General features: G+C 38.0%; 1 protein-coding gene across 7 annotated transcripts in view; it reads left to right on the top strand.

The window, feature by feature from the left end:
- Positions 1 to 20,427, top strand: part of HS3ST5 (heparan sulfate-glucosamine 3-sulfotransferase 5) — a 288,558-nt gene that overhangs the window by 224,196 nt on the left and 43,935 nt on the right. The window contains exon 1 of one of the 7 annotated variants that reach the window (XM_081251472.1): positions 4,076 to 4,121. The exons of the other annotated variants lie outside the window; for them this stretch is intronic. The gene's annotated coding sequence lies outside the window, so the exon portion shown is untranslated. Of the gene's footprint in view, positions 1 to 4,075; positions 4,122 to 20,427 lie in introns of those variants that run through there. 7 annotated transcript variants of the gene reach the window in all.

Below are 20,427 nucleotides of genomic sequence, written 5' to 3'. Positions count from 1 at the left end.
GGTGACTGAATTCCGATTATAAGCCTGAGGTATATTAGAGTTTGAACACTTTTTGTTTCCTTTCAAATCTACATTAATATTTGGCTCAACACTCAGAGGGAAGCAATTCAGCACCAAAGGTGCAATTTTTCCTCCTTTCCTCCAGAATGCTAAAATCAGTTTAGCTGTTTGGCTTGTATTAAGTGATGGGCTATAATCTCAGATGCCAAATTTTCCTCCAATCAGGTGTACATTACTGGGACTTCTGAAAAAAAAAAAACAAAGTGATAAACTTCCCTGTTTAATTCTTGGAATTCAAGAAGAAAAAGAACTAAATGTTCCTAAAAGGAGAAAGTTTCTACTCTCAGCTATAAATATATAAAACCATCTTGATCATTGCTTATCTTTGTAGAAAAGATTGTATTATTTTACCTAAGAGTATTCCTTTTCCTGTGTTAAATTTGATTTCTAGACTCTTTCCTGAAAAGCAACTTAGTATTTTGCATGTGACTTACTAGAAAGATTCTTAAAATATGGCTTATAAATCATTAATGTTTCATCAGTTTCTAAAATCATCTTCCAGTCAAACTAAAAAAAAAAGACTAAAATGTAATCACACAAAAATGTTTTTGCCCTGTGGAATGAATCCATTGTCTATTTAGAGCACACACACACACAGACACACACACACACTAAAATTAACATTTCAAAAATGTAAAAAAAGGTATCACGTAATTTTAGAGTTAGATATGAAAGGCATCAAGATATGGTTGAAAGTGTACAGATATTGAAATCACAGAAAGTTGATTTCAGGTCCCATTTTAGCCAATCATTGTTTATTGTATAAATGTACAGCCAAATTACTGTACCTCCCTGAGCTTCAGTGTCTCCTGTTTAAAAGGACAGTAACCCCTATGCAGCAGGCTTGTAAAAATTAGGGAAACAATTATGCAAAGTCCCTGTCATAATCACTAGCAAATACTAAGTATGTAATAAGTGCTAGCTGAGGGCTTGTTTATTATCTGTTTGTTTCACTAAACTGTAAGCTCCTTCAGGGCAGGAACTATAGTCTCTTCAGACCCCGAACATTTTAGCACAACTCCTCTCTCCTAGTAGTTGTCAATAAACATTTGTTGAATAAATTAATGGAGTAGTATAATATCCTGCAAGGACTGAGGGTTCCTACTCAGGATTAATTGTGACTTTACTGGAATATAATATAGTAGATTATGCCAGATTTCCAATTCCTCTTAAATTTTATGATTTTGTTATCATAAATATCTTTTCTCTAAATCTTTTGTATTCACTTCTCTAGAAGCTGGAGTATATTTCTATGTCCAGTGTTTCCTATTTTCATTGCTCTTTGTTTTCCCATGATTTCCGTTACTTCCTTAACCTTAAGCACTTCTTCCTTACTGAGCCAATTTAATTCTAATTTACATTTCTTCTCACAGCCTCCTCAGCTTTTGAAAAACCGGAATGTTGCTTTTGAAAGGTCATTTTATTTTCTGCATAAGTCAATAATTTGTCAGATTCTGCCATTTTATCAGAACAAATTTTTTTTTGAAGTATAGTTGATTTACAATGTTGTGTTAGTTTCAGGTATACAACATAGTGATTCAGTTTTTTTGCAGATTATATTCCATTATAGGTTATTACAAGATATTGGGTATAATCCCCTTATTGTACAGTAAATCCTTGTTACATATCTATTTTATGTATAGTAGTTTGTATCTGTTAATCCCATACCTCTAATTTGTCCCTCCCTGCCCACCCTCCATCCCTCTCCCTTTTGGTAACCATAGGTTTGTTTTCTATGTCTGTGAGTCTGTTTTATATAGATTCACTTGTATTATTTTTTAGACTCCACATATGAGTGATACCATACAGTATTTGTCTTTCTTTGTCTGACTTTATTTTACTAAGCATAATATTCTCTAGGCCGATCTACATTGATGCAAATGGCAATATTTCATTATGTTTTATGGCTGAGTAATATCCCATTGTATGTATATACACTACGTAGTCTTAATCCAATTACCTGTTGATGGGCACTTAGGTTGCTTTCATGTCTGGGCTATTGTAAATAGTGCTCTAATGAACACTGGGATGCATGAACCTTTTTGAATTAATGTTTTTGTTTTTTCCGGATATTCCCAGGAGTGGAATTGCTAGATAATATGGTAGTTCTATTTTTAGTTTTTTAAGGAAACTCCATAGTGTTTTCCGCAGTGGCTGCACCAATTTACATTCCCGCCAACAGTGCAGAAGGGTTCCCTTTTCTCCACATCCTCTCCAACATGTGTTATTTGTAGACTTTTTGATGATAGCCATTCTGACAGGTGTGAGGTGATAGATACCTCATTCTGGTTTTGATTTGCATTTCTCTAATAATTAGTGATGTTAAGCATCTTTTCATGTGCCTGATAGCCATGCGTATGTCTTCTTTGAAAACATGTCTATTCAAGTCTTCTGTCTATTTTCTGATTGGGTTGTTTTTACGCTATTGAATTGTATGAGCCATTAGTATATTTTGGATATTAACCCCTTGTTGGTTGTATCATTTGCAAATATTTTCTCCACTCTGTAGCTTGTCTTTTTGTTTTGTGATGGTTTCCTTTGCTGTGCAAAAGCTTTTAAGTTTAATTAGGTCCCATTTGTTTATTTTTCCTTTTATTTCTTTTGCCTTGGAAAGCTGATCCAAGAAAATATTGCTATGATTTATGTCCAAGAGTGTTTTGCCTATGTTCTCTTCTAGATTGTTTGTTTCGTGCCTTACATTTAGGTCTTTAAACCATTTTGAGTCTGTTATTGTATATCGTCTGAGGGAATGTTCTAATTTCACTGTTTTACATATGGCTGTCCAGCTTTCCCAGCACCACTTGTTGAAGAGACTGTCTTTTCTCCATTGTATATGCTTGCCTCCTTTGTCATAGATTAATTGACCGTAGGTCCATGAGTTTATTTCTGGGCTCCCTACAGAACAAAATTTTTGACACATATGAAATGGTAAAGTCTCCCAGTGGTGGTCTGACCACCATGCCAGTTTTACCATCTGTGTTAGGAAGGCATTTGGCTGATACATCCAGATAAGGTCATCTCTTTACTCCTCCATTTGTCTTCCCTCAGAGACTGTGCATTCTACTTTTCCCTTTAGGTGTGTGGACATCCATTCAATGTGTACCTTTTCGTATGCCTTGCTAAGCTCTTATTCCCTTTAGTGTACCTGTTCCTTTTGAACAAGGTGAACTGTATCAGTTAAGACAGTATATATTATGCTTTGGTTACAGTCAACTCACAAATCTAAGTGGTTTAAAATAAACTTTTTTCTCTGTCAAGCTACATACTCAGCATGGGTTGGTGCTCCTCTGTTCCCTTTGGCCTCAGTTTAGTATGAGGCAAACAGACAAGGTACTACCTGGAACATAGTCAAACAACAGCCACTATGGGAGAAAGAGAACAATCAGTGACACATCTCACACTAGCTCTTCAAGCTTTCACTTCGAAGCAACATCTGTCATTTCTGCTCATATTTCAATGGCCAGGGTAAGCCCTATATCATTCCTGTCTTAAAAGGGAATGGGGCAGTTCCCTCCTACCACCTGTCTAAAAGAAGAACGAGAAATAACTGGGAAAGAGATTAATGCCTAAGACATATATCTTTCTACCAATTCATTCTGGCCATGCATCCTGTCCCACCTGTGGGAGCTCATATTTACTTCCAGACTTTAAAATTTCAAGTTTGCTTACTTTATTAACCATATACTTTTGAATAGAAAAATAGGAACCAGTAGTCAAGATAATAGTAAATAGTGGTAATAACCCCATACAACTGCTTTATTATTTATATACAGATCACTTTTAATACAGTTAACTCCCATCCTTAAGAAAGCAACTGTTTGAGAATCACTAGTCTACTAAAAAGAACATCAAACTCTTAAGACAAAACACAGATTTGCCCTCTTATTTCTTCTTTGTATGTCCTGCCTAACTATAGATCAACTTCTTTCTCTATGTCATTTTTTCCAGTGAAAATTATGCCTACCTCTTTTGACATGTGGGAATGTCTAAGTCAGCAAGAAGTGTATACTTGCCCCCTTAGACCCTCAACAGTACCTAAAGGTCATCTGCCTTGAAGACTGGTAAGTCTGGTCATAATACAGAAAACCCAGAACTAGGGGAATAAAGGAGTTCTCCTTGTCACAGAGAGAAGGCTTTGTGAATGTTAATGGCAGCATTAATTCCCTCTGTGACCTGAGGCAAATCACTTAATTGCTAGCTGTCTTCCTTTTCTGGTCCAAGGATAATATTAACCTACTCCTCTAGGTCCTTGTGAGGCATAATATATAGATTTGATTGCAAAGGCATTTTCAGAATATGAGACACTGTAGAGACGTTTGATGTGCTCTGAATTCCCATTTTGCCTACAATTCTCCTCCTAGAGGTGACTGTCTGGCCAGAAAGAGAAATGTCTGAGGCCAGAGGTAGTTCTATAGGGCAGAGATGTCACTTCCTGAATTCCCGAGTAGACAGAGTCATGGATCTGTTGTGGATTATATCTGGGCTGCTGGATGCACTGATCTTCCTCCTTTCTTCCAGGCATTTTTCTGGTTTCTATCCTAACCATTTGGCAGAAGAGATAAAATTCAAATTAGTCCTCTTTTTGCTGAGTATATTATCTCTAGAAAAAAAGTTAGATTGGAGAGCTGGTTGTAAATAATACTATGCTTTGAGTTTAGAGTAATGATATGTTTGTTTGGCATTTAATTGTTTGCAGAGTGCTTTCACAGCACATATAATCTTATTTGAGCCTTACCTTATCACTCTGTGAGATGGGCATCATCCTAAGTCACAAAAAAAGGAGAATGAAGCCCAAAAGATTCAGTCTGTTGCCCAAAGTCGCCACACTAAGAAATAATGAACTCAAACCCAGATTTTCTGATTCTGCATGGGGTAATCTTTTATTCCATTGTTCCAGGCTGCCTCTGTGTTTTTGGCAGACATAGGTGACACCCAGCTATAAACCATGATCAAGTGGAACCAAGATAGCGTAGGAAAGGAGGGAATTGATTGAACAAGCAGGAAGGAACTTATCATTTAAAGCCAATTACAAGTTTCTTTTGCTTAGAAAATGGAAGAAACTAACCGTTCCTTCAAGATTAATCTTAATATTCTAAGGAATTAAAATTAATTCAGTTAATTAATCAGTTTTTCTCCACCAGAGCATTCAGCCAGAATGGGGAGGGGAAGATCTTTTTAATTTCCAGTAAAAATGATGACTTGATTTCTTAGGATGGTATTAGCCAATGACTCAACTCCATCTTCCCCCCAAAAAAATAATAGAAATAAGGAGAGTTGATTCTCATTCATTCATTATGTATTCATTTACTACCATTTGCCAAGAAGTTTTAGTCTAATGGGTAGAGGAATGGGGAGAAAATAAGAAAACAAAGGATGATACCAAACCCCAAAGGAAAGGTCAAGAAAACTTCTTGGAAGAGGCAGCCATTAAGGTGAATTAAGCTGTTACTTAAACTCATGGCAGGAGAGTTAGTTGGGACAATGGTGGGGAATGGAGTTCTGGATATGAGAGCAGTAGTTTAAGTAGCTCTGCATGGTAAGAGGATGGGGAAGGAGGCAGGAGTAGAGTGAGATGGGCTAGAGAGGTGAGCAAGTGTCCAACCTTGAAAGACCTGGTTGCCCTGCTAAGAAATTTCAACTTTATACTTATGCTGTCAAATCTGACCAAATCAGAAAGGTCTGTGGGGCAGGTGGATTTGGGGGCCTGGTAGGTCTGTCAGCTGACTTGAAAACATCCAAAGAGGTTGTTAGTGAAATCCAAGCAAGAAACAACCAAGTAAAGAGAGGTTACGGTCTTCGCTGCATATCATTTAGCGCATACACGGGCAGATCAGAAACTAGAACCCAGGTGTCCTAATTCCTAGGTTGCCATTATTTCCCCATCCCACAGTGCTTTCCTGTTTCTTTTTTTTTTTTTTTTTTTTTTTTTTTGCGGTACGTGGGCCTCCCACTGTTGTGGCCTCTCCCGTTGCGAAGCACAGGCTCCGGACGCGCAGGCTCAGGGGCCACGGCTCACTGGCCCAGCCGCTCCACAGCATGTGGGATCTTCCTGGACCGGGGCACAAACCCGTGTCCCCTGCATTGGCAGGCAGACTCTCAACCACTGGGCCACCAGGGAAGCCCCCTGGCATTTTCTTTCTTTACAGAATTCTGTTCCCTTTGAAATGTGTGCTAGGGTGCTAGAACAGTTTTTAAAGTAATCTCATTCTCTACTGGAACTAAATATTTATCATGGTGATGTTAACATTTAGACACTTCTCACCGGCAATTCCATCCATGTGATCTTATGTGGTTTTCTTCTGAGAATACTAAAGCTATTTTTACTTCCTTGGGTAAAAATAAAGGTGCCCTAAATTTCTCCAGCTAAATATTTCAAACTTTAGGCTTTGATTTTTCTTTATATTTTAGTTGGGAGAATAAAGTAAAGCAGTTGTTTTATTTTATTCTTTAGTATCAAAAGATAACTGCTCACTGATAATAAGAATTGTAGGGCCAGTTCAACTGCAGTGATAAGTTCAGAGCATAAAAGATCATATATCAACATGACCTCACTAACCTTCTCTGTACTAAATGACAAACTGCTAGAAATAGCCTTTGGATCAGGTCACAGACACACTAAAATACTTACCCTTCACTACAGAACTCTATTGAACCCTATCTATCATTTACCACGTTCAATCACAGAAGCCTGCTTCAATGCTAAACAGAATTTCAGTCAAAGTATAAAAGGAGAGATAACTTCCTTCGAAAACTTCAACTTCTGATTTGATTGAGCATCTCTTTGCACTTTTGAAATAATGTGGGGAAAGATCACAACTAGTTCCACTATGCTTTTTTTTTTTTTTTTTTACATCTTTATTAGAGTATAATTGCTTTATAATGGTGTGTTAGTTTCTGCTTTATAACAAAGTGAATCAGTTATACATATACATATGTTCCCATATCTCTTCCCTCTATACTTTTTGCATTTGTAGAAAGATTGTGCTATAAGGGAAAGAATAGGGTTTTAGAACCAGTGGGTTCATACTGGTGTCTATACCTCACTTCCCCCTCCCATAAGAGGTTAACATCATATCATTGCTATTATGATGTTATTACTCTTTTCTTAACAGCAGAACTAGACTCAGCTAATAGGGAATTGGTTAAGCTTTTTAAGAGAATAGTGTGATTCAACCGAGGGGTTCTAAGACTGCCAGCTTCATGTTATACATACTTAACTGCACACACTTCATCCCCATCTTCAAATAAATGCCATTATTCCTTGTTTTGAATGTGTCTATAAGTGATTTTTACAGTCTAATTAGAAAATCAGGATCTTTGCTCTCAGTACTTATTTTTATTTTTGTAACATCTTTATTGGAGTATAATTGCTTTACAATGGTGTGTTAGTTTCTGCTTTATAGCAAAGTGAATCAGTTATACATATACATATATCCCCATATCTCTTCCCTCTTGCATCTCCCTCCCTCCCACCCTTCTAGGTGGTCACAGAGCACCGAGCTGATCTCCCTGTGCTATGCAGCTTCTTCCCACTAGCTATCTATTTTACATTTGGTAGTATATATATGTCCATGCCACTCTCTCACTTTGTCCCAGCTTACCCTTCCCCCTCCCCATGTCCTCAAGTCCATTCTCTAGTAGGTCTGCGTCTTTATTCCCGTCTTGCCCCTAGGTTCTTCATGACCATTTTTTTTTCTTTTTTAGATTCCATATATATGTGTTAGCATATGGCATTTGTTTTTCTCTTTCTGACTGACTTCACTCTGTATGACAGACTCTAGGTCCATCCACCTCACTACAAATAGCTCAATTTCATTTCTTTTTATGGCTGAGTAATATTCCATTGTATATATGTGCCACATCTTCTTTATCCATTCATCTGTCGATGGACACTTAGGTTGCTTCCATGTCCTGGCTATTGTAAATAGAGCTTCAGTGAACACTGGGGTGCATGTGTGAGAAAATATTTGCAAATGAAGCAACAGACAGAATATTAATCTCCAAAACATACAAACAGCTCATAGTGCTCAATATCAAAAATACAAACAACCCAATTTAAAAATGGGGGGAAGGCCTAAATAGACATTTCACCAAAGAAGACATACAGATGGCCAAGAGGCACATGAAAAGATGCTCAACATCACTAATCATTAGAGAAATGCAAATCAAAACTACAATGAGGTATCACCTCACACCGGTCAGAATAGCCATCATCAAAAAATCTAGAAACAATAAATGTTGGAGAGGGTGTGGAGAAAAGGGAACCCTCTTGCACTGTTGGTGGGAATGTAAATTGATACAGCCACTATGGAGAACAGTATGGAGGTTCCTTAAAAAACTATAAATAGAACCACCATACGACCCAGCAATCCCACTACTGGGCATATACCCTGAAAATCAGGATCTTAAATAAATTACTATCCTCAGGGAAATGAATACACTCTTCAACTACAATCATTCTAACATTCATGTGTTATTCTCATATATTTTTCATGTGTGGGAGAAATATTTGGGGAGGCATAAAATCCTTGAATAGGTTGTTGAACTTCATAGTTTGTCAATGGGTAATTACTGAGATTTCACATTATACATAGCATTTATGCATTTGAGTTCAGACAGGCACTGTGGCTAACTGGAGAAACAAACGGAACCATATAGACACCGTCCTTACATTTATGAATCCTACAAGGGTCATAGAGAAGATGATTTGCTGAATGAGTGAATGACCTTTGTTTTCACGTAATCTTTTAACATGAAAAGAGTATATTTGCCTATGTCAGAGTCTAAATTACAACAAAACAACTTTTCAATAGAATTAAAAGAAAAATTATCTGTGTAGTTTTAACTTTAGCTTTCTCCCTAAAGTTTTTGCCATCTCCTTAATATTAACCCCTTCGATTATATATTGTACTATGATTAATTCAGTCAAGAAAGACAAAAATCAAAGCATGAATATTGTACCGGTCAGAAAATCACATGTATAAAAACAAAATAGACTTATTACCTTCACACAATCAGATTTTTAAAAAACAGTTTTCTAAGTGGGAAAATACATGACTTTATATAATGCCAAATGACATATTGAAGCTTTACGACATTCCTGTTTGTGCAGCCCATGCCGTAGGAGGTCAATTTATTATGGAGTTTCATTGGCTCTTCAACAGCTAAGTCTTTTTTTTTTTTTTTTTTTTTTTTTTTTTTTCTTTTTGTGGTATGCGGGCCTCTCACTGTTGTGGCCTCTCCCGTTGCGGAGCACAGGCTCCGGATGCGCAGGCCCAGCGGCCATGGCTCACGGGCCCAGCCGCTCCGCGGCATATGGGATCCTCCCAGACCGGGGCACGAACCCGTATCCCCTGCATCGGCAGGCGGACTCTCAACCACTGCGCCACCAGGGAGGCCCAACAGCTAAGTCTTTGAATGGTCTCACTGGATCTTCACCAGCTAAGCCTCTGTCGAAAAGCTTTTAAGAGTGTGTACCATTACCATCAAGGAAACTTCAGTAACATTCTCTTCTGTAAATCAGAAATGGGAATGATTATTCCCCCCCTCATGGCTAACATAACAGCATGATGGATAAGATAGAGCGTGGAATATGTTGTTAGGCATGGAGGAAAGGGAAGACCCAGTAAGATAAGTATTTAATATTCCTGACTGCATTAAAAATCCATCAATGAATTCAACTATTCATAGAGAACCTGCTACATACTTGGTGTTGTAGTGATTTAAAGAACTATAAATTGTTTCCACCATCAAGATTATTCCATTCTAACCTGAGAAATCAAACCAATGTATAAACCAAAAATTCAGAGACAGCCCAAAGCCCATCATTGCAATGGCAGAACAAAAATTAAAATACAGGTGCCCACAGGTATGTTGTTCATTAGAGATACTTGTTACTGTCATCAGTCCTGTCACAGAATCAACTCAGAAACAAGACAAAGATGGATGCTGCAGCTTCCCAGCCTGTTTTCTAATGTCAACTTTGGCCAGAACTGCCGCAAGTTACAGGAATGCTATTTTCATACTACTTCCAAGGACAAGTAAATGATCACTTGAAAAAGACTCTGACTTGTCCAGATCTTCCTTTAACCAAGTTAACTCTGGAGTAGAATTTGGTATGTAAGAATTAGTCATAAAAATTCATTGGAAGAATACATACCTTGCATGTATTCTGATGGAGCCACACAGACAATAAGTGAATAAAGGAATGAATGAATGAATGAGAGTTTGGGTACTGATACATGCTATGAAGAAAGTTTTTTTTACCAGCAGTTTAACAGAACAACCTCAGGCTTGTTTGGATAGGGTCACTGAAGCCTTATTAAAAGAGGCGATATTTGAATTGAGACATCAATGAGGAGAAGACAGCTATCCAATGAAGTGGAGGAAGATCAATTCAAGCAGAAGCAAATCAAAGTCCCTGAGGTAGGAACAAACTTGTTTAATTTGCGGACAGAAGAAAAAAGAAAAGAGAAAGAAGGTCAGCATGACTAAAGTAAACAAAGGGAGGAGCTGTAGAAGATGAGATGGAAAAGTAGACAGGTGTCCAATCATGTAAATTTTTGTAGCCCGTAGTAGAGTCTGGAATTTTTACTTTTGAAGTGGAGAGACTTTTGAAGATGGTAAGTGAGGACATAGCTAAATCTAACCTTCACTTTAGAGAAAAAACCCTAAGTCTATAGAGTAGTGGAAAGTGAGGACAGGTTATTGCCTCCATCCCGGTGAGAGATGAAGGGGAACTGGACTGAGCCTTAGCATTAGAAATGAGAGAAGTCACTGGACTCAGGACATACAGAAACTTCTTGTGCATTTGGATGTGGCATGTGAGGGGAAAAGTGGAATTAAGACATCTACATGTTTTGCCTGAGCTGCTGAGTTAATGCTGCTGCCATTAGGGAGGCCTCTGAAAAGTTAAGAGGGAAGGGATCTAGGGCTCAGTGGAAGAGACTGGCTTTCGACCGGCTCGTGGACAGTTCATCCACTCCATGTGGAAGGCAAGATGCATATGTAGCAATGGGAGCAGATGAGGGAAATGGTGGGAAGATGCTGTATTTCCCATCTAGAATCATTTTTTCTATGAAGAAACAAACACAAGCTGAGAGTAAATTGAGGAAAGGTAGTGTTGGAGATTTGAGGAAAGAAAAGATATGAAATAATCACCTTAGAGAGGGAGAAAGAGAATTTATAAAAAAATGTGCTAAGATTGATTGGAAAGGTCAAGAGGTCAATTTTGATATGTAGTCATATTCGAAGGGAGGCCAGTTAACAAGGTTGTGTAATTTTTCCAATGATCAGCTCCGTGGGTGCTGGCAGAGAATAAGTAGATCGTTGGGTTTACCCATGGGTATTAGTTTCCTGTTGCTGCTGTAACACACCACAAACTTAGGGGCTTTAAGCAACACAAAGTTATTATCTTACTTTGCTAGAAGTCCAAAAATGGGTCAGAAATGGGTCTCATTGGGATAAATTTGAGATGTCAGCATGGCTGCATTCCTTCTGGAGACTCTAGGGCAGAATCCATTTCTTTGCCTTTTCCAGTTTCTAGAGTACATTTCTTGGCTCACTGCTCCCTTCCATCTTCAGAGTCAGCATCTGGCTGGTCAAGTTCTCATGCTGCCAACAGTCTGCTTCTCCCTCTCTGCATCCCATGTGGTAACCCTGGGCCCACCCAGATAATGCAGCATAAGCCTCCATCTCAAGGTCCGCTATTAGCAACATTAATTCCATCTGCAACTTTAGTTCCCTTTTGCCATACACTCTAACATATTCACACTTGCAGGGATTAAGTTGTGGACATCTCTAGGGAGCCGTTATTCTACCTAACACTGTACCAGTCTCCTCTAGCTGCCATAATAAAGAACCATAGACTGGGAGGCTTAAACAACAGAAATTTACTTTCTCACAGTTCTGGAAGCTGGAAGTCTGAGATGAGTGTGCCAGCACGGTCAGTTTCTGGTGAGAACGCTCTTCCTGGCTTGCAGACAGCTGCCTTCTCACTGTGTTTTCACACGTCAGATTGAGAGAGAAAGAGAGAGACAGAGAGGGACAGAGAGGAGAAGTGGGGAGGGAGCTCTGATGTCTCTTCTTATAAAAACACTAATTCTGTGGGATCAGGGCCCCACCCTTATGACTTCATTTAACCTTAATTACCTCATTATAGGCCCTGTCTCCAAATATAGTCCCATTAGGGGTTAGAGCCTCAACCTATGAATTTGTGTGAGGGGATACAATTCAGTCCATAACATACACTGTGGTTGGAGTTTTGACAGGTGAAGTATGATGAAGAAAAGGAAGGCGGGTGAGAAACTTGATTGTTTTCAAGGAATGGTTATAGAGCTGAACCATAGAATCCAAGCTGTAAGTAGAGAGTGAGGGTATGAGAAGGATGGTTAGAAGGAGGCAAACTTGTATTATCCGGGAATAATGGATCTCAATGAAGCCAGGAAATTTCTGGAGTGGGAGGACTGGAATCAGTAAGCTGGAAGAATAGGAGGTGATGGTCAGAGGGCAGAAGATTTTAAAATGGAATTTCACAGGCTTGGGGTAATTGGAAATGGCAAGATTTATGAGTTTTGAAAACTGAAGAACCCAAAGAAACTAATAGCAAGTCATTTTCCTCCAAAATAAGTCAGACACCTAGTATTGACCCCAAGGAGATAGTAAGGTTCCTGGGTGGTTTTTTTTTTTTTTTTTCAAAGAATAAGTGCAGTGTATCCATTTTGAAAAGTTTCACATTCTGTTCCTGGTCCCTGGACCTGTCTGGAAGAAGCCCCTCCTCCAGCCTCAGCAGGGTGGGAGGGGAGAGCAGTGCATGGACAGTGATTTCTATCACTCAGGGAAGCAGAACCCAGAAGATAGATGCTCTGTGTGAGGAGGATATCCATTCTATTCAGGGACTAGTAAATGACTTAGAAAATTATGTGTAACTGCTTCCACTAAAGTGTGGCAGTGTTATTTAGGATGCCTTCTATGGTACCTATGGAATATTTTGTATCTAATTTACTAAAGATGTTTCTGTTTTGAACTTAAAACTGTTTCATGCTTTATTTTGCAATACAAATATGGGTCATCTCATTGCAGTGTTCATTGAAAGATTTATCTCTAGTGTACTATGCCCAGAAAGCATTGAATTAGTTCTGCTGTTGAAAGCAGTACAAAATTGTCTGAGGGGTGCATAGTTTCCATGTCACATTATTAAAATATCATTATTTTCTTCCAAGTCCATGCATATACTTTTTTCTAAAGCATTATAAAATGACAGCTTACTGAAAACAAGAGACCAGGTCTGCATGTCCTCTGTAATTTGGGGGTGAATATGAGTTGGATGAGAAATCTACTGAATAAAATCAGATAATAAATGGAATGGTACATTATGTGTTCTGAGGTCAATAATTAATTAAATGTAATTATTGCAATGATATTATTAGAAAATTAGGATTTGCCTTGTGCCTTTGGAGAGAATTTAGAAACAAAGGTTTGGCTGTTTTAACTAGTTAGAAACTAGTCCATCATATATCTTTTACATATATTATTAAAATAATAGACGCCACTACATTATGGGATGTGCAAATACAAGTTTCACTTTCAAAACATTCATGTGATTATTTCCACGCTTCTAATAGCCTCACGTGTCTCATTCCACCTCACGCCCTTTTTTCATTCTCTCATGTCCACCCTTCCTTCTTTCTTGCAGCTTTTTAATTTTCTGAACATCTTGTGAAGCCCAGCTTTTCCACAGATTTCTTTGACCCTGAGACCCACACACAGCTCATCTCTGGCTTCCTTTTGGCCTGGGGTTAGTACCACTATTCTCAATGCAAATGGTCTCTGTTGACTAATCTTAACATTTTACAATTTAACGTCTATAAGGACAAATTAAATCACATTCTTAGAGAACCAACCTGGCCCTGGGCACAGAGTCAGGCTCAAAAGCATGTTTTATTTATTGATTCAATGAATAACTGATGCATGCCTCAACTCTCCACCCCAACTCAGCCATCCCAGCCACCAGCTTGAGATTCACTTAGTGATGGCAGTGGTGACAGAGCAGGGAAATAAAACAATGTATAGACTCTAGGCCACAATTGTATATTTCATAAACAATTTTAATTACTTTTAGACAGATTAAAGAAGACTAACAGAAAAACAACACAACTCTCCCATAAGCACTTATCTAGCAAGAGGTCATCATCTAGAAGGGTAAATGTTCTATATGTATATGGGTACACATGTAAATGGCATCACTATAGCTCACCATTTCCGAGTCCCTGCCCTCAAGAAGCTGACAATAATTCTGGCTTGAGAAAAGACATTGCATGTTGAGAGAGATTTTTGCTTATGCTTTCTATAGTTCCTACTAAAATATAAGCTCCATGAGGGATTACAATACTATGTCTGTATTGTTCATTGTTGTAGCCTTAAAAACTAACACAATACCTGCATACAGTAGTCACTAAATACAGTTAAATTAATGCCAGATTGCTCTTTAACATACAGGAGACCAGGGGTGAGGGGAAGGGCAATCACTCTAAGACTGCAAAGGTAGCACACACTGCTGTAACCCAGTGTATTATCAAAATCTTTGAATCAGCAGCGGCCACAGATGCCATCCTCAGAGAGAGGGGAGCTATGAGGTCCAGGGAAGCCAATCAAACCAGGAATCAAGACCCGGCTGAAAAGGGAGGGGAGGAGAGCTGTGCTACATTGGGACAGTCGATGCCCATTCAAACCAAGTCTCAGTTAAGGCTGGCCCTGAATTTTGCAAGGGAGGATTACTTAATCCCTGGTCCCACTGGACAGGCAGGTGGAGATGAGCTTCCTCAGTCAAAATTGGCTTCTGAACTAGAGTCAGAGTGGATCTATAGGTAGAGCTTCTGGAGGATTTCACTCTGAGTAAAGCAAGGAGCCCTTAATGGTCAGCAATTTTGTCTCTTGGTGTGAAAAAAGAATATATACATACATACATACAAACACCTTCCACTTTAAACTTCTAATAGATGCAAGGGTCAGTTCTCTTAGGAGAGAAGTAGAGGATTGCTGTATACATTTTTTTAGCAGCTTTAATTAAGTATAATTGACATACAATAAACTGCACGTATTTTAAGTATACAATTTGATAAGTTTCAATATATGTCTATACCTGTGAAACTGTCACCACAATCAAGTTAGTGAACATATCCAGCACCTACCAAAAAGATGTCCTCATGCTTCTTTTTTTTTTTTTGCGGTACACGGGCCTCTCAGTGTTGTGGCCTCTCCCGTTACGGAGCACAGGCTCCAGACGCGCAGGCTCAGTGGCCATGGCTCACGGGCCCAGCCACTCCGCGGCATATGGGATCTTCCCGGACCGGGGCACAAACCCATGTCCTCTGCATCAGCAGGCGGACTCTCAACCACTGCGCCACCAGGGAAGCCCCTCATGCTTCTTTTTAATCCCTTTGTGCCAGTTACTGATTTATTGCCTCTCAGCTGCAAATGCACCCTTTTTGCCTGCTCAGTGAAAAAGGACCTGTGTCAATAGAGGATGCTGGAGAGGTATCCTAGGAAGAAAGAGGCTTGCTTCTAGGATCTGTTGCATGCACTGAGCAGGCTTCTACAGCATGTGCTGTAGAACACATATCTATATCTATAGAGTCCTTATTACCTCTTACTAGCCGATCCCTGGTTACTCCAATCTCCTGGTATAGTTAATACTTCTGTGTTTTAAACTTTCTCTGTTTGAATTACTGTGTTCTTTCCCTCTCCTGATTAGACCAGTCTGACTATTAATCTCTCCATCTATCTATACCTTCCTATATATCTATGTATCTACTACCCTCCTAACCATCCCATTTTGCTACTCCTCCCTCCCCCAGGCAAACACTGATCTGCTTTCTGTCACTATAGATTAGAATTCATTTTCTAGAATTTTATATGGGAACCCGAAGATTTTCTCCTATGTTTTCTTCTATAAATTTTATAATTTTAGGTTGTACATTAGGTCAGTAATCCATTTTAAGTTAATATTTGCGTATGGTGCAAGGTATGGATCCAAGTTCTTTTTTGAATATAGATATCCAGTTGTTCCAGCACCACTTATTACAAAGATGATTTCTCCACTAAATTGCTCTGTACCCTTGTCAAAAAGCAGTTGTCCATATATATGTGGGTTTACTTCTGGACTCTCTTCTGTTCTATCGATCTGTTTGCCCATCCTTATACCAATGCCTCATTGAATTAATATAGCTCTATAATAAGCCTTGAAATCAGGTAATATTAATCCTCCAACTTGGATCTTATTTTTCAAATTTGTTTTGATTATTGTAAGCACTGTGGATTTTCATATGAATTTTAGAGTCCCCTGGAAATTTCTAGCAAAAAAAAAGCATACTGAGATTTTGATTGAGATTATATTGAGTTTATAAATCAATTTAAGGAGAATTGGCAGCTTCACAATATTGGGTTTTCCAACCCACGAACAAGGTATACCTCTCCATTTTTTATTGAGACTTCTTTAACTGCCCTCAGCAGTGTTTTATAATTTTTGGTATACAGGTTTACATATCTTTTGTCAAGTTTATTTCTAAATATTCCATATATTTATGCTATTGTAATGGCATTGAATTTTATATTGATCATTGCGAGTATATAGAAATATAATGGATTTTTATAAATTGAACTTGTGTTTTGCAACCTAAGTCCACTTATTCTAGTAGCATTTTAATAAATTCTGTCCATCTTCCTCCATAGATAATAATGTCATCTGTGACAGTTTTACCTCTACCTTTCCAATCTGTCTCTTCTTTTCTTGCCTTATTGGAATGGCTAGAACTTCCTCTACAATGATGAATAGAAATGGTGAGAACAAACATCCTTGTCTTGTTCTTGATTTGGGGGGAAAAGCATTAAATCTTTCATCATTAAGTATGATGTTAGCTGATGGTTTTTCATAGATAAACTTTATCAGGTTGAGAAAATTCCCTTCAATTCTTTATTAGCTGAGAGTTTTCATCAGGAACAGATGTTGGAGTTTGTCAAATGCTTTTATAGCGTCTATTGAGGTGATCATATGGTTTCTCTTTTTTAGTCTATTACTATGTAGTTATATTACTTGATTTTCAAATGTTAAACCAATCTTTCATTCTTGGGATAAACCTCACTTGGTCATAATGCTTTTTTTTAATGTTTTTCTATTTTCTGTCTCAAAAAGGCAGGAATTGAAACTCATGGGAAGAAAATGAAAAGCCAGGAAAATATGGTGTTTCCTTCTTAATTCCTTACTCAGTTTTAGTCAGTAATTTGAGCATTGGGGAATATTATAACCTATGTTTGCTTCTCATTACTTCTCAGTATAATTTCTAACACAAGCCTTTTTGTGCAATTTCTAAGATGTGGTTAATGGAATTATTTTTAATATGCCATCTGCTGGTCTTTTAATTTTAGCACTAGTAACAGAGACTAAGATGTGGTAAAATATATAAAAACCTTATAGAACTTATATCTTACTTGGTAACTTCTCTCCAACAGAAATAATGTTCAAAGTAGTTTTTCCTCATTAATTATTTTCTAGGAATAGATGATTGTATACTTTCTAAGAACCTTGTCTTCATTTCCAACTTTTACATTGTACCTGACATTTCATAATTACCATGAACAATTGAATTCATGTATAAGCTTCAATTGTATTCTGGTATAAGCTTCAACTCTAACTAGTAAGGAATTTTTGTCGAAAGGGAAATTTCAATTTCATCCTAAATATTCTCCTGTATTATTTGGACACCACTTCTGGGCAGTCATTTTACCTGTGGCTGCCACAAATCAGAACATCATTTTTATGTGCTGCATAAAAGAGGTAGTTCTAGATGATATGTTTAAAAGTATGGATATATATCTATTATATGTAGTTTTGCTCTGTACTATTATTTATAGAAAAATACAAATAGAACATATAATGAGTGGGGAAGCGTGAATGCCTTTTATGTAAGTCTTTTTGTTGTTGTTGTTTATTCAATTGAAGGGACATTTAAGTAATGCCAACTCAACACAGGGTTCTTAATAGTATTTCTTAATTTGTTATCCCTCTCCAAAATGATGGTATTTTATCATTTCATTCTATAGGTCTATTTTAACAGAGAGATGGCTACTCTTAGATTAGTCATATGATGGATAATAATGTAATTTGTTTCATTCAAGTAGGGAGAGTTTTTGCATTTCTAGGAATCCCATTATCTTTAAAACTTTACCCAATTTTCTTCTTTTCATTAAATTACCTCCTTAGCTTAATTACAAGTGTAGTGTTTTCCCACAAGCAATATAATATCTACTTATCCTAAACACCCAAAGTCAAGAAAACTTAGTGTTAATAAAATTGATTCACTCAGTTCAGATCAAAAGCAGCATTACAGCTTACTGGTTAATCAATGTAAATTTTGCTAATGCCACAAGGAGTCGAGTCCATTTGTAAAAGAACACATGTGCAACCTATTTCATGAAATTGTATTTTCTACACAATGTTAATTTGACCTCGCTAATAAGATAGTTTTGTGAGACAAAAGAGAATATTTCATCAAAATATTCTAATTGTTTTTTGTGAGATGTGTCCAGATAAGGAAGGAGATGTGTACAGTATTATGTAGAAACATTTGTTGACATAGAAAACTGCCTGAGCTGTTTGTGTTAAAAGCTGATCAGCTAGTGCTTACAGCAAACGCATAGTGTTCATCCTAAGGAAAATCAGGACAACAGTGATCAAAAGAACAAGTCTACACTCTTCACCAAATTTAATTCCTGAAAATTGCTTCTAAGCTGACAGCGGTATTTATCCACAGGGGGAATATGTTATTGTGGCTCCATTTCCTGATCAAATGAATATAAATTAAAAATATAATCAATATTATAGCAAAGATACAACAAGTATAAATTTTGATCAGATCAAATAGGAAAATGATGCTGCCCTTTGTATAAAAGAGAACAAATGAACTAATTATGAATCCCTCAAGGAAGTTAAAAATCATACCTCCCAGTACCAAACAATACCACTGTACTATGTGGTAACTAACCTAAAGTAGGATACTGGCTAAAACAAACTTTAGTTAAAATTTTACTGGGGCTTCCCTGGTGGCGCAGTGGCTGAGAGTCCGCCTGCCGATGAGGGGGACACGGGTTCGTGCCCCGGTCCGGGAAGATCCCACATGCCGCGGAGCAGCTGGGCCCGTGAGCCATGGCCGCTGAGCCTGCGCGTCAGGAGCCTGTGCTCCACAACGGGAGAGGCCACAACAGTGAGAGGCCCGCGTACCGCAAAAAAAAAAAAAAAAAAAAAAAAAAAATTACTAAAATTTCTTTGGCTTAAAATTTAGAAGGGCATCTGAGGGATTTTGTGACTTTTTCAACTCTCCTAAAGCTATCCATAGACATCTGCGCATCTCCCTTCTTTTTCCTAATGTATTTTTCCCTCTACTAAACAAAAGTTTTCATACATAATTATTTTGTCGACCTCAAAATCAAAATCATTGGTCTCAATATAATGAGCCACTGTTGACAGCTCTGTGAGTGGTTTACACTTCACTGGGAGGCCGTAAAAAAAATCACCAGGTCATTGACACAAACCTTTATTTTTCTTTTTCTTCAGAGCTTTGAAAGTTCTCTTAGGAATTGCAAAGATAAGTGGTATCCCAGAACACAAGTATTTGCTCCAAAATCTGTCAATTTTAAGTGAACGGATAAAGGGTGGCAAAAACTGAGTTTTAATTAAGCCTGAATTGAGGAGTTTGATATTCAAAGCCACAAAAAGGAGTCTTGTGACATACCCTTAGTCCTTAGGTAACTTGGGCCAAAAGTATTCTTCTTTTCCTTTGCATTTGGTCCTACATACTAGTTCTTCAAAACTTTCTAAGGAGAGGAAAAAAAAGTCAGGTCAACCTTTGGGGAAGCTACATTAACTTTTCAAGACCAGCACCTGCATATTTCATGCAGCTGAACAAAGTCTAGTGAAGGGCCAGCATAAAATCAGCTGTGCCCATGTGGTGCCAGGAGTAGCTGTGGAGATGAAGTTCAGTGTAGGATTCTGCAGGGCCCAAGAGAGCCTAGGAAACAAGGACCAGTTCTGGAAAACCCCCAAACTGAATAGATTTGGAGAAGATACAAAGAGCAAGATGGCTGCTGGGGACCTGGACTTGGGGTCAAGCACCACTGATTTAAACACATACTGATGCTCAAAAAAGGAGATAATGATGTGGATTTGTCTCTCTGGAGACACAACTTTAACCTATAATTAGTCAACAGAAGTGAAAGGTCTGTTGGGAAATCTGAATGCACATAGTCCCCCAGCTGTTAGTATTTTTTCCTTCACCACACAGTCTAGGTATCAGAGGAACTGAGTTCAATTCCAAG

Source organism: Mesoplodon bidens (genome assembly GCF_964165515.1).
Source record: "Mesoplodon bidens genome assembly, chromosome: 12".
Lineage (NCBI taxonomy): Eukaryota > Metazoa > Chordata > Mammalia > Artiodactyla > Ziphiidae > Mesoplodon > Mesoplodon bidens.
This window is presented reverse-complemented; position numbering and strand designations above follow the sequence as displayed.